The sequence below is a fragment of the Aotus nancymaae genome, unplaced genomic scaffold (assembly GCF_030222135.1).
Source record: "Aotus nancymaae isolate 86718 unplaced genomic scaffold, 86718_ANA_hifiasm-v0.15.2.pri h1tg000006l, whole genome shotgun sequence".
Classification (NCBI taxonomy): domain Eukaryota; kingdom Metazoa; phylum Chordata; class Mammalia; order Primates; family Aotidae; genus Aotus; species Aotus nancymaae.
In genome coordinates this window covers 53478304-53490499 of record NW_026988417.1, presented here as the reverse complement: position 1 = coordinate 53490499, position 12196 = coordinate 53478304, and positions in this window count along the sequence as shown.

The following is a 12196-nucleotide window of genomic DNA, read 5'->3' as shown; positions in this document are numbered from 1 at the left end:
AGTCTTACATAGCTAGTTAATGACATATTCAAGATTAAAATTGTCTGAGTCCAGTTGTCTTTGGAAAATGTGGCCAAAGTGTACAATAATGGGCTTCCAAAAATCAGGCTGAAACTAGATTCACTCACTCAGCTACAGATAGCACTGAACTGCCTCAGGCTTCTACAACTGAGGACTTTCTTGAATGAAGTAAATGAAATGGAGGTGAAAACCAGAATATATACTTCCTGCCTGCACACTGGCTCCCTGGAGGTAGAAGAGGAAGGAGTCCATTTCTACGACTAATTTAGAAATAAGTCGTATCTCCCTCTGGGGAGAGTTAAGTGAGATGATAGAGACAGATCAGGAGGGCTAGGCTTCTGGAAGTCTCTGCCCATAACAGGAAACCATTCTCCTCCTTATATACACACAAAATGTCTAGAAGTCAAATGAAAGCAAAATGTTGACTCTATTCTACTTCCTGGTCCTAAGGTTCAAGCTGAGGGAAGACAGAACAGCTACCACGTGTTAGTCCGTTTTCTTGCTGCTAATAAAGACAGGCTAGAGACTGGGTAATTTATAAAGGAAAGTGGTTTAATTTATTCACAGTTCCACATGGCCAGGAAGGCCTCACAATCATGGCAGAAGGCAAAGAAGAAGTAAAGTTCTGTCTTCAATGGTGCAGGCAAGAGAGAGTGTTCAGGGGCACTCTCCTTTATAACACCATCAGATCTCATGACACTTATTTACTGTCATGAGAATAGCATGGGAAAAACCCACTCCCATGATTCAGTTACTTCTCATGGGGTCCCTCCCACAATGTATAGGGATTGTTACAATTCAAGGTGAGATTTGGGTGGGGACACAGAGCCAAACCATATCAAAGTGCATCCTCAGAGGATTACCTGAGAAGTAGAATCACCATGAAACACCCCAGGCTACATTAGACTCCACAAGCAAAAAGAGCATTCAGCAAAGATATGAATAATTCAGGAGAGTATTATTAAAAGGGAACACACACTCATGCATACCTACAATGTATGTGTGTGCATGTATACACACACACACACACACATATATATATATATATATATATATAAATACACACACACATATACATGTACATAGAAGGAGAGGTAGTTTCAGGAGGCCCAGGTTTAGTAAAGATGTCTAGGAAGAAGAAAATAATTTAAATTTGAGTCGTTTGTTTGACATGAATACTAAGAAGGAGACAATAGACTCTGGGGCCTATTTGAGGGTGGAGGGTGAGGATGGAAAAACAACCTACCAGGCTCATTACCTAAAAGATGAAATAATCTGTACAGTAAACCCCCTTGACATGAAATTTACCCACGTAGCACACCTGTACATGTACCCCCTGCACCTAAAAAAAAATGTTGGGAGGGAAGAAGCGGACTACAGGGGTGAAAATATGGGAGAGTAAAGATGATTAGAAGAATCTTCATGCTGGCTTGTCGAGCATGGTTGGCTGCTTCTTCATAGTCACCTGGTGGATGATGTGCACTCCGGCCTCCTGCAATCGGGGTACCAGGTTTCTTTATCTCTTGATCTTCTGAGGTTGGAAGTGGTGGTGGACAGATACAAGCAAGCTGACGCTGGACTCCTTATGCAGGTGGAGTGAAGCACAAGGAGGAGGGAAGAAAGGAAACACAGAGCTTAGCACTACGGTGCTTCGGGATTGTTTTCTGTGGTGTGAATATTGAGTTTTAAATATACACTTGAATTGAAAGAATGCTAGGAAATGATTGCAGATATTCAAAACAAGATTTCGGTTGAGTGTTGAAGGCAGATACCGGATTCAAGGGATTATGGGGGCAGCCTGAAGTGAAGAAATGAAATGATAAGCTAAACAAATTGGAAAGATTGAGGTCGTCATGACCAAAAATAACAAATAAATTTATTAGAAGATAGAGGATAGAGGAGATAGAAAGATATGAGGTTGTGTCAGAGAGTTTGATTTCTTGAAGGGAAAAATTTTTAAAAGACAATTACATTTAAATTGTTGTCATGGTTTGTAGTTGGAATTTAACTAAGTAAAAATAAATATATATATATTTGTTATAATATATATTAAGTATAATATATGTATATTATACTTAAATTAAAAATTGGGATGCTGATTGCAGAGGCTTGTGCCTATAATCTCAACTACCTGGGAAGATCAGTCTGGAGGATTACTTGAGCCCAGTAATTTGAAATCAGCTTAGGCAACATACCGAGACTCCACACCTACAAAAACTAAGAGTAAAAACATTAGCCAGGCATGGTGGCTTGTGTCTGTAGTCCCAGCTACTTGGGAGGCTGAGGCAGGAGTATACTTTGAGCCCAGGAGTTCAAGGCTGCAGTGAGCTGTAATTGTACTACAGAACTCATTTATCAATGAGACTTCATTGCTAAAGAAGAAAAAGAAAAAAAAAAAAAAAGGAATACCTACGTGGTCTTAATTATTTAGCTCGATTTAAGAAAAAATCAATTTGATTTACAAGTTTTTGATGGTTTTCATCTCTGGAGATGGAAATACTACTTTATCTTTGAAAAAGTTTGAGAAAATCACCTAATGGTAAACGTACTACAATTACAAACTTACTGCTGTTGGTTCAGATATTGACAGTATCATTCCCTCTCCCCTGTATGTTACTTTTTTAGACTGGGTGTTCACCTTCCTAATCATCCTGGATCAGTCAAGATATCTGCTTTTGAACTGGAGTAGAGAAAGGATTTCTTTTTTTTCTAAGATCAGCACACATTTGATCTAGACTTCAGGATGGGAGTATAAGAAAAGGCACCTTTTTTGAGGGGAGATTGGTTGACCTTTGCAGTATCATGACAACCTGGGGTCTACAGAAGGAATTAGCCAGTAGGGGGCACCTCTTTAAAGGCATGACCTAAAGACTCTATGAGCAGTGATTGCTTAGTTTCCTTTTCCATCATGTAAACCCAAACTTTCAGTAAAGTTCATTAAAGCTTAGCTTTAGTTCTCCATGCAGGAGTTAAAGGGAGTGGCTGATGTCCACACTTGTAGAGAGGGGAGGAGTATGACAGAGAAGTGACAGCTTGGAGAAATTTAAGACACGAAAGCAAGAAGTGACCTATAAAAAATAAAAGCAGGTTTGTCAAATAACAGGTGGTTGTACATGTGTGGCGTTACTTCCGAGGCCTTTGTTCTGTTCCATTGGTCTGTATCTCTGTTTTAGTACCAGTATCATGCTGTTTTGATAGTTTGAAGTCAGGTAGCATGAGGCCTCCAGCTTTGTTCTTTTTGCTTACGATTCTCTTGGCTATGTGGGCTCTTTTGGTTCCATATGAAGTTTACAGTGATTTTTTCCAGTTCTGTCAAGAAGGTCAATGGTAGCCTGATGGAGATAGCCTTGAATCTACAAATTACTTTGGGCAGTATAGTCATTTTTACAATATTGATTCTTCCTAACCGCAAGCATGGAATGTTTTTCCATCTGTTTGTGTCCTCTTATTTCTTTGAGCAGCGGTTTGTAGTTCTCTTTGAAGAGGTCCTTCACCTCTTTTGTTAGTTGTATTCTTAGGTATTTTATTCTTTTTGTAGCAATTTTCAAAGGGAGTTCACTCATGATTTGGCTCTCTGTTAGTCTGTTATTGGTGTATAGGAATGTTTCTTATTTCTGCACATTGATTTTGTATCCTGAGACTTGACAAAACTGACAAAAACAAGCAATGGGGAAAGGATTTCCTGTTTAATAAATGGTGTTGGGAAAACAGGCTAGCCATGTGCAGAAAGCTGAAACTGGACCCCTTCCTGACACCTAACACTGAAATTAATTTCAGATGGATTAAATATTTAGACATAAGACATAACACCATAAAAACTCTAGATGAAAACATAGGCAAAACCATTCAGGACATAGGCATAGGCAAGGACTTCATGACTAAAACACCAAAAGCAATGGCAACAAAAGCCAAAATAGAAAACTGGGATCTAATTAAACTTTAGAGTTTCTGCACAGCAAAAGAAACAATCATCAGAGTGAACTGGCAACCAACAGAATGGGATAAAATTTTTGCAATCTACCCATCTGACAAAGAGCTAATGTCCAGAATCTACAAAGAACTAAAGCAGATTTATAAGAAAAAACAAACCCATTCAAAAGCGGGCAAAAGATATGAACAGACACTTTTCAAAAGAGAACATTTATGAGGCCAACAAATATATAAAAATGCTCATCATCACTGGTCATTAGAGAAATGCAAATCAAAACCACATTGTGATTTCATCTCATGCCAGTTAGGATGGCCATCATTAAAAAATCTGGAGACAACAGATGCTGGAGAGGATGTGGAGAAATAGGAACACTTTTACACTGTTGGTGGGAGTGTAAATTAGTTCTACCATTGTAGAAGACAGTTTGGCGATTCCTTAAGAATCTAGAAATAGAAATTCCATTTGAGTCAGCAATCCCATTACTGGGTATATACTCAAAGGATTATAAACTGTTCTATTATAAAGACACAGGTATACATATGTTCATTGTGGCACTGTTTACAATAGCAAAGAAACGGAACCAACCCAAATGTCCATCACTGATAGAGTGGACAAAGAAAATGTGGCACATATACACCATGGAATACGATACAGCCATAAAAAAGATGAGTTATGTCCTTTGTAGGGACATAGATGAATCTGGAAACCATCATTCTCAGCAAACTGACACAAGAACAGAAAGCCAAACACCCCATGTTCTCACTCATAAGCAGGTGTTGAACAATAAGAACACATGGGCACAGAGAGGGGAATGACACACACACTGGGGTCTGTTGGGGGGTGGGGGGCTAGGGGAGGGACAGCGGGGGGTGGGCAGCTTGGGGAGGGATAACATTGGAAGAAATGCCTGATTTAGGCGACAGGGGGATGGAGACAGCAAACCACCATGGCATGTGTATACCTATACAATAACCCTGCAAGATCTGCACATGTACCCCAGAACTTAAAGTACAATTTTAAAAAATGATAATAAAAAGTAAAAGCAGATATTCAAAAGAAAGAGAATCGGAGTAATTCAGAAACAATCAACACGTTTTCTTGGAAATTCCCAAAAGTTTGTTAGGGAGAAGGATATATTTCTTAAAGCTTTCTCTATAGAAGCTCTGGCAAGTATTACTTTGGAATTATAACATGATGTCTGGGGCATTGTGAAATGTCTGAGTTTCAGATATTTTATAAATATGTTGTTTTTTGAAAACATGCTTATATATCAATTGGAATTCATCACATCTTTTTTCAATAAAAATTATTATATGTTTGAGTATTAGGTAGTCCTTTGGCCCATAATATAGTTGATTGTTAGTGCTTATGATGACTTAATCATTCTGCAAAAACATTTTTACTATATTATCTCTTTTAATTCTTGTAGCACTCTATAAAGTGGGTGCTGTACTTTCTAACATATTACAGATAAGTGCATACAGAGCAGAGCTTTGACATGCTCAATGTTACACAACTAATGGGTGGTTCAACTGGGATATGAACCCCAAAATATCAGACTCCAGAAGTTAAGTTCTGAAACATTACACATATTTGTTTTAATAATATTAATGTACTACAAAATGCACTAATATTATTGAACCAAGTGTGTGTGTATGTATGTGTGTGCACATGTGTGTCTGTGTGTGTATAACTCCAAATTGCAACAAGAAATTCCAGGAATATATACTCTCAACAATACTAGGAATATCACCTGCACATTTACCTTGTACTGACAGTGAGGTCTTCTAACTCTAAAACAAATCGTTATTACTTCCTTTATCTGACACAGAAGTTACTAGTGGATGGGGGCATTCCTTTATCAGAGGTCATAGAATTGAGGCTCAGAAAGCTTTTTGTTTTTAAAGGCAGGTTGCTAGCATTGTGTCCAGAATGCAGCAAATGATAAAATGTTAATTGAATGAATGAGAAAGTGAATAGGAAATTCCCAAGGACATGATGAAGTGTTGTTCCTGCAATCATTCTTCATCTATAAAGAACTAGATAAGTGGAATTTTATATTCACCTAAGAGTAGCAATACATGAAAACAAGTAAGTGGATCTATGCTACAAATGAGAATAAAAGAACACAGTAGAGGGATCATAATTGTTATGGACAGGAGAAGAAGAGCCAGCAAAAGAAATACAGACAGGAGAGTAAAAATTAGTAAAAACAAAAGGAGATATTATCTTGGAAGCCATGCATTTAGTGGTTTCTGGAAGAGCTACTTCTAATTCTGTTCATTGAATAGGTGTGAATGAACCTTGTTTTACCTTCCACCTTATGAAAATAACATTGTCTTTTTTGACTGTTTTAATTACATAAGTAGTGTCATAATGGACCTTTCTGCATATTGGCTTGGTATATCACCAGAAATGCTCACAGGTAAATTTTGAAGAAATTGAAATTTTTTCAGTCTATTAATTTTTGTTTGCTTGTATTTGACTGGATTCCAGATTTAATATTAGATAAATAAGGCACTCTCTGTAGTTTTGTAAAGACTGATGAAAACATAACATGAATTGAGGCAAATTTTTCAAAATCCCTAAACTTTTCAATGGAGTTAATAGGCTCATAAGAATAATACCATGTTAAAACTCAAATAAGATAAATTTCAATTCAGTAGAAATGGTGATTGACAACAGAAAAATACCAGTGAAGATGAGCTTAAATAATTTGGTACAGGCATAACATGTCTTTGCCAACATTTACTCTGCAACAAGTAAACGTAGGGTCTATAAACTATTTGGTTCCAGAGTATAATTTTACATTTACAGAACACTAACTTGCAGAATTTCAGGGAAACAAGTCTTGCAATTGCTTTTGAATTGTACATTTTCTGTTGAATACTTTTAAAAAGAATTTGTTTATCTAAGACACCAAAATGAAACCTAGTTTCCATGTTACTTAGGGAAAATGCAATTTTCTCTACAATAACTAACTTCCAAAAATCACCTGTATATTAAATTACTGGTAGTGCAATAATTAAGAATGTAGTAAGGAATTCGACTGCAGAAAAGATCCATTAGTGGATTACTTTGCAAAGTAAATCACTTTTCCTTGAAATGTTATTAATCTGTTCCCTGTATATGTGTTTTCTTAACATATATAGATATACATGTATTCTAGATGTTTTTCTTATGCAAAACTTATATATCATCAGCCATAATACTAACATTCTGTATCCAGTCTTAGAATATAAAACATAAAGATCACAAGCTCAGAAAAATTATTATAAGAGCCTGACTACCACGGAGTTAATAAAAACCAAAGGAGCCTGTGTAAGGTTTGAATCATTTTGAAATCACATGTGTGGAAAGACTCAGGTGAACTGATTCAGATGAAGAAATGAACAAAATATCAATGACTAGAAAAGAAGTCAGTAGAGTTGCCCTTCCCTGCAATCCTTGGCACATGACTTACTTTGGCCAATGAAATGTGCATGGATCTAATAGGTGTCACACCTGGGCAGAAACATTTAACAGCAGCGGATGCAATCATCCATTCTTGCTCTTTTCTTGTCTTGGCAAATGAGGAAGTGCATATTGATTGGAAGGTGCAACACTGAGCCAGCCTATGCTTCACAGCTGCCTCAGGGAGTAATTCAAATATACAGGGATTACACGTAAGCAAGAAATGAATGAATGTTTATTGTTTTAGAAGAGAAATCAGCAAACATTTTCTGTGAAGAATTAGATTGTAAAACAAACTTCATTCACATCTAGTAAAAGAACAAAATAAACAAAAAATAGCTCCTTTAGCAATCACAAAATGAATTACGTCTAAAATAATGCCTTCTTTCATTCTCAGTTTTTTGTTTGGGTTTTTTTTTTTTTCTTTCTCTTTCTTTTGCTGGCTATTCATCCATCAAAATATCTCTCTGTCAACGACTCATTCTGTCCATTCAGGATGAAAGCATCCATAAGGAATATGGAAACAACTGTATGTGACAGTGTTCTAGTAAAATGTTATTTACACAGATAAGAGCAGGGCTTAATTTGAACAGGTTTTAAGCTATTGAGATTTGTAGGTTGATTCCTACTGCAATATAACTTAATGTGATACAAGTATATTTTACACTTTGTTGTCATATACTATTTATCAGAGAGGGAAAGGATTGTGGTAAGATATGGGGGCTATGGGAATATATACCTTAGAGGGAAGGAACACAGTCATCATGATATCCCTACTTCTATTCAAGAAAACTGTTTTCATTACCAATAACTTACAGATTTTGATCAAAACCCAAAATAATTTTTAAAATTATAGTGTTATTGAAATATAATTTACACACAATAAAAATCACTCTTTTAAGTATACAATTCAATGGTGTTTAGTATATTCAGAGTTGTACAAACATCACCACTACGTAATTTTAGAATTTTTTTTATTATTTATAAATCTCTTATTCATTAACAATCATTTCCCATCCTTCTCGCTCTACCATCCCCCAGTGCCTGGCAGCAACTAATCTATGTTCTGTCAGTAAATTTGCCTATTTTAAACATTTCACATAAATGGAATCATACAATACATAGTTTTTGTGACTGGCTTCATTCACTCAGCATAATGTCTTTAAGATTTGGTGTTGTAACATGTACCAGTACTTCATTAATTTTTGTTGCTGAATAATATTTTACTCTATCTATCTATCTATCTTTCACATTTTGTTTATTCATTAATTAGTTGAAGAATATTTGAGTTGTTTGCATTTTTCATTACTATTAATAATGCAGCTATGAAAATTTATGTAGATTTTCATTCCTCTTGAGTGTATATCTAGAAGTAGAAACCCTGGAACATGTGGTAACTGCATATTTAATTTTGAGAAACTGTCATACCAGTTTCCAAAGTAGTTGAATTATTTTATAATCCAACCCACAATGCACGTGAGTTTTAACGTTACCATACCATCATCAACAATTGTAATTGTTTATCTTTTTCATTTTAGTCATTCTAGTGGATATGAAGTTCTAGCTCATTATGACTTTGACTTACATTTTCTAATGACTAAAAATGTTGAGCACTTTTTTATTTACTTTAAGAATATTTGTATATCTTCTTTGGAGAAATGTCTATTGAAGTAATATGGCCATTTTTATTGTTAACTTTTAAATTGTTGCATTGTAAGAGTTATTTCTATACGTATTCTAAATACAAGTCTATTATCAAATATATAATTGGCAAATATTTTCCCCTATTCTGTGGGTTACCCTTCTACATTCTTGATGGTAATTTTTGATGCACAAGATGTTTTAATTTTGATAAAGTTCAATTTATTCTTATTCTTCTGTTGTCTGTACTTTTGGTGTCATATTCAAAAATCTTTTGTAAATCCAAGAACATAAACATGTATACAAATGTGGTCTTCCAAGATTTTTACAGTTTTAGCTCTTCCATATAGGTGCTTATCCAGTTGAATTAATATTTGTATATGGTGCAAATTACATATACAGTTTCATTCATTTGCATATGTCTATCCATTTGTTTAAAAGACTATTCTTTCCCCTTTGTATGGTCTCTGAATCTTTGTCAAAAATCAGTTAACATATGGGCTTATTTCTGGACTCTTAAGTATATTACATTGATTTATATGTCTATTCCTATGCCAGTAGCACACTGTCCTTAATTTCTCTAACTTTGCAACAAGTTTTAAAATCGTGAAGTCCTCTAACTTTGTTCATTTGCAATAATGTTTTGACTCTCCTAAGTCCCTTGTCTCCTAGGTCATATACAACTTTTTGAATTAATTAATCAATTTTTGCAAAGGAATCACCTGAGAGTCTAAACAGAGATTATATGAAATCTATAGATTGATTTGGGGACTGTTGCTATCCTAACAACATTGTCTTTCAATCCATGGACACAATATGCCTTTCTATTTATTTAGGTCTTCTAAAATTTCTTTCAATAAAATTACATAGTTTTAAAGTATAACTGTTGTACTTATTTTGTTCAATTTATTCCAAAATATTTTATTACTTGTGATATTACTACAAGTGGGAATTTAATTTCATTTTCACATTAGTAATTACAAGTGTATAAAAATAAAATTGATTTTTGTATATTGGTCTTGTATCTTGCAAACTTGCTGAGGTCATTGACAGGTTCTAGCAGATTTTTAGTGGATTCCTTAGGATTTCTATATACAAGACTGTTTCATCTGACATTTCATATATGTGGTTTTACTTTCCTCATTTCCAATATGGATACCTTTCATTTCTTTTTCTTGATGAATAGACCTGGCTAGAACCACTAGCATAATGTTGGATAGACAGGGCAAGAGCAGACTTGACTTGGTCTTGATCTTTGCAACAATGGGAAGCATCCATTCTTTCATAAGTAAGCTTGATGTTATCTGAGGGTTTTTCATAGGTGCCCTTTATCATGTTAAAGAAATTGCTTTCTATTCCTACTTTGTTTACTTTGTTTATTATGAAGTGGTGTTGGAACTTGTCAAATGTTTTTTCTGTGTCTATTGAGGTAATCATGCAATTTTTGTTTTATATTCTATTGATAAGATGTATTACATTAATGAATTTTACAGATGTTAAACAAACCTAGCATTCCTGAGATAAATCCCACTCAATCACGACATTAAATCTTACATATATATATGTAAATGCAATATAACATATATATATATGTTATATATATATATATATATATAACATATATATATACACATATATATATGTTATATTGCACTTTAGGTTCTGGGGTACAGGTACAGAACATGCAGGACTGTTGCATACGTACATACATGGCAATGTGGTTTTCTGCCTCCATTCCCCTATCTTCTATATCTGGCATTACTCCCCATGTCATCCCTCCCCAACCTCCCTACCCCTGCTGTCCCTCCCCTATTCCCTCCCAACCGATCCCAGTGTGTGATGCTCCCCTCCCTGTGTCCATGTGATCTAATTGTTCAACACCTGCCTATGAGTGAAAACACACTCTGTTTGATTATCTGTTCTTGTGTCAGTTTACTGAGAATGATGGTTTCCAGATTCATCCATGTCCCCACAAAGGACACAAACTCATCTTTTTTATGGCTGCATAGTATTCCATGGTGTATACGTGCCACATTTTCTTTGTCCAGTCTATCATTGGTCGGCATTTGGGTTGGTTCCATGTCTTTGCTATTGCAAACAGTGCCACAATGAACATATGTGTACCTGTGTCTTTATAATAGAACGATTTATAATCCTTTGAGTATATACCCAGTAATGGGATGCTGACTCAAATGGAATTTCTATTTCCAGATTCTTGAGGAATAGCCACACTGTCTTCCACACTGGTTGAACAAATTTACACTCCCACCAACAGTGTAAAACTGTTCCTATTTCTCCACATCCTCTCCAGCATCTGTTGTCTCCAGATTTTTTAATGATCACCATTCTAACTGGCATGAGATGGTATCTCAATGTGGTTTTGATTTGCATTTCTCTAATGACTAGTGATGATGAGCATTTTTTCATATATTTATTGGCCTCATAAATGTTCTTTTTTGAAAAGTATCTGGTCATATCCTTTGCCCACTATTGAAAGGGCTTGTTTTTTTCTTGTAAATCTGTTTTAGTTCTTTGTAGATTTTGGATATTAGCCCTTTGTCAGATGGGTAGACTGGAAAAATTTTTTCCCATTCTATTGGTTGCTGGTTCACTCTAATGATTGTTTCTTTTGCTGTACAGAAGCTCTGGAGTTATTTAGATTTCATTTGTCTATTTTGGTTTTTGTTGCCATTGCTTTTGGTGTTTTAGTCATGAAGTCCTTGCCTACGACTATGTTCTGAATGGTTTTGCCTAGGTTTTCTTCTAGGGTTTTTATGGTGTTAGGTATTATGTTTAAGTCTTTAATCCATCTGGAGTTAATTGTAGTGTAAGGTGTTAGGAAGGGGTCCAGTTTCAGCTTTCTGCACATGGCTAACCAGTTTTCCCAACACCATTTATTAAACAGGGAATCCTTTCCCCATTTCTTGTTTCTGTGAGGCTTGTCAAAGATCAGATGGTTGTAGATGTGTGGTGTTGCCTCTGAGGCCTCTGTTCTGTTCCATGGGTCTATATCTCTGTTTTGGTACCAGTACCACACTGTTTTGATTACTGTAGCCTTGTAGTATAGTTTGAAGTCAAGTAGTGTGATGCCTCCAGCTTTGTTCTTTTTGCTTAGAATTGACTTGGCTATGCTCTCTCTCTTTCAGTTCC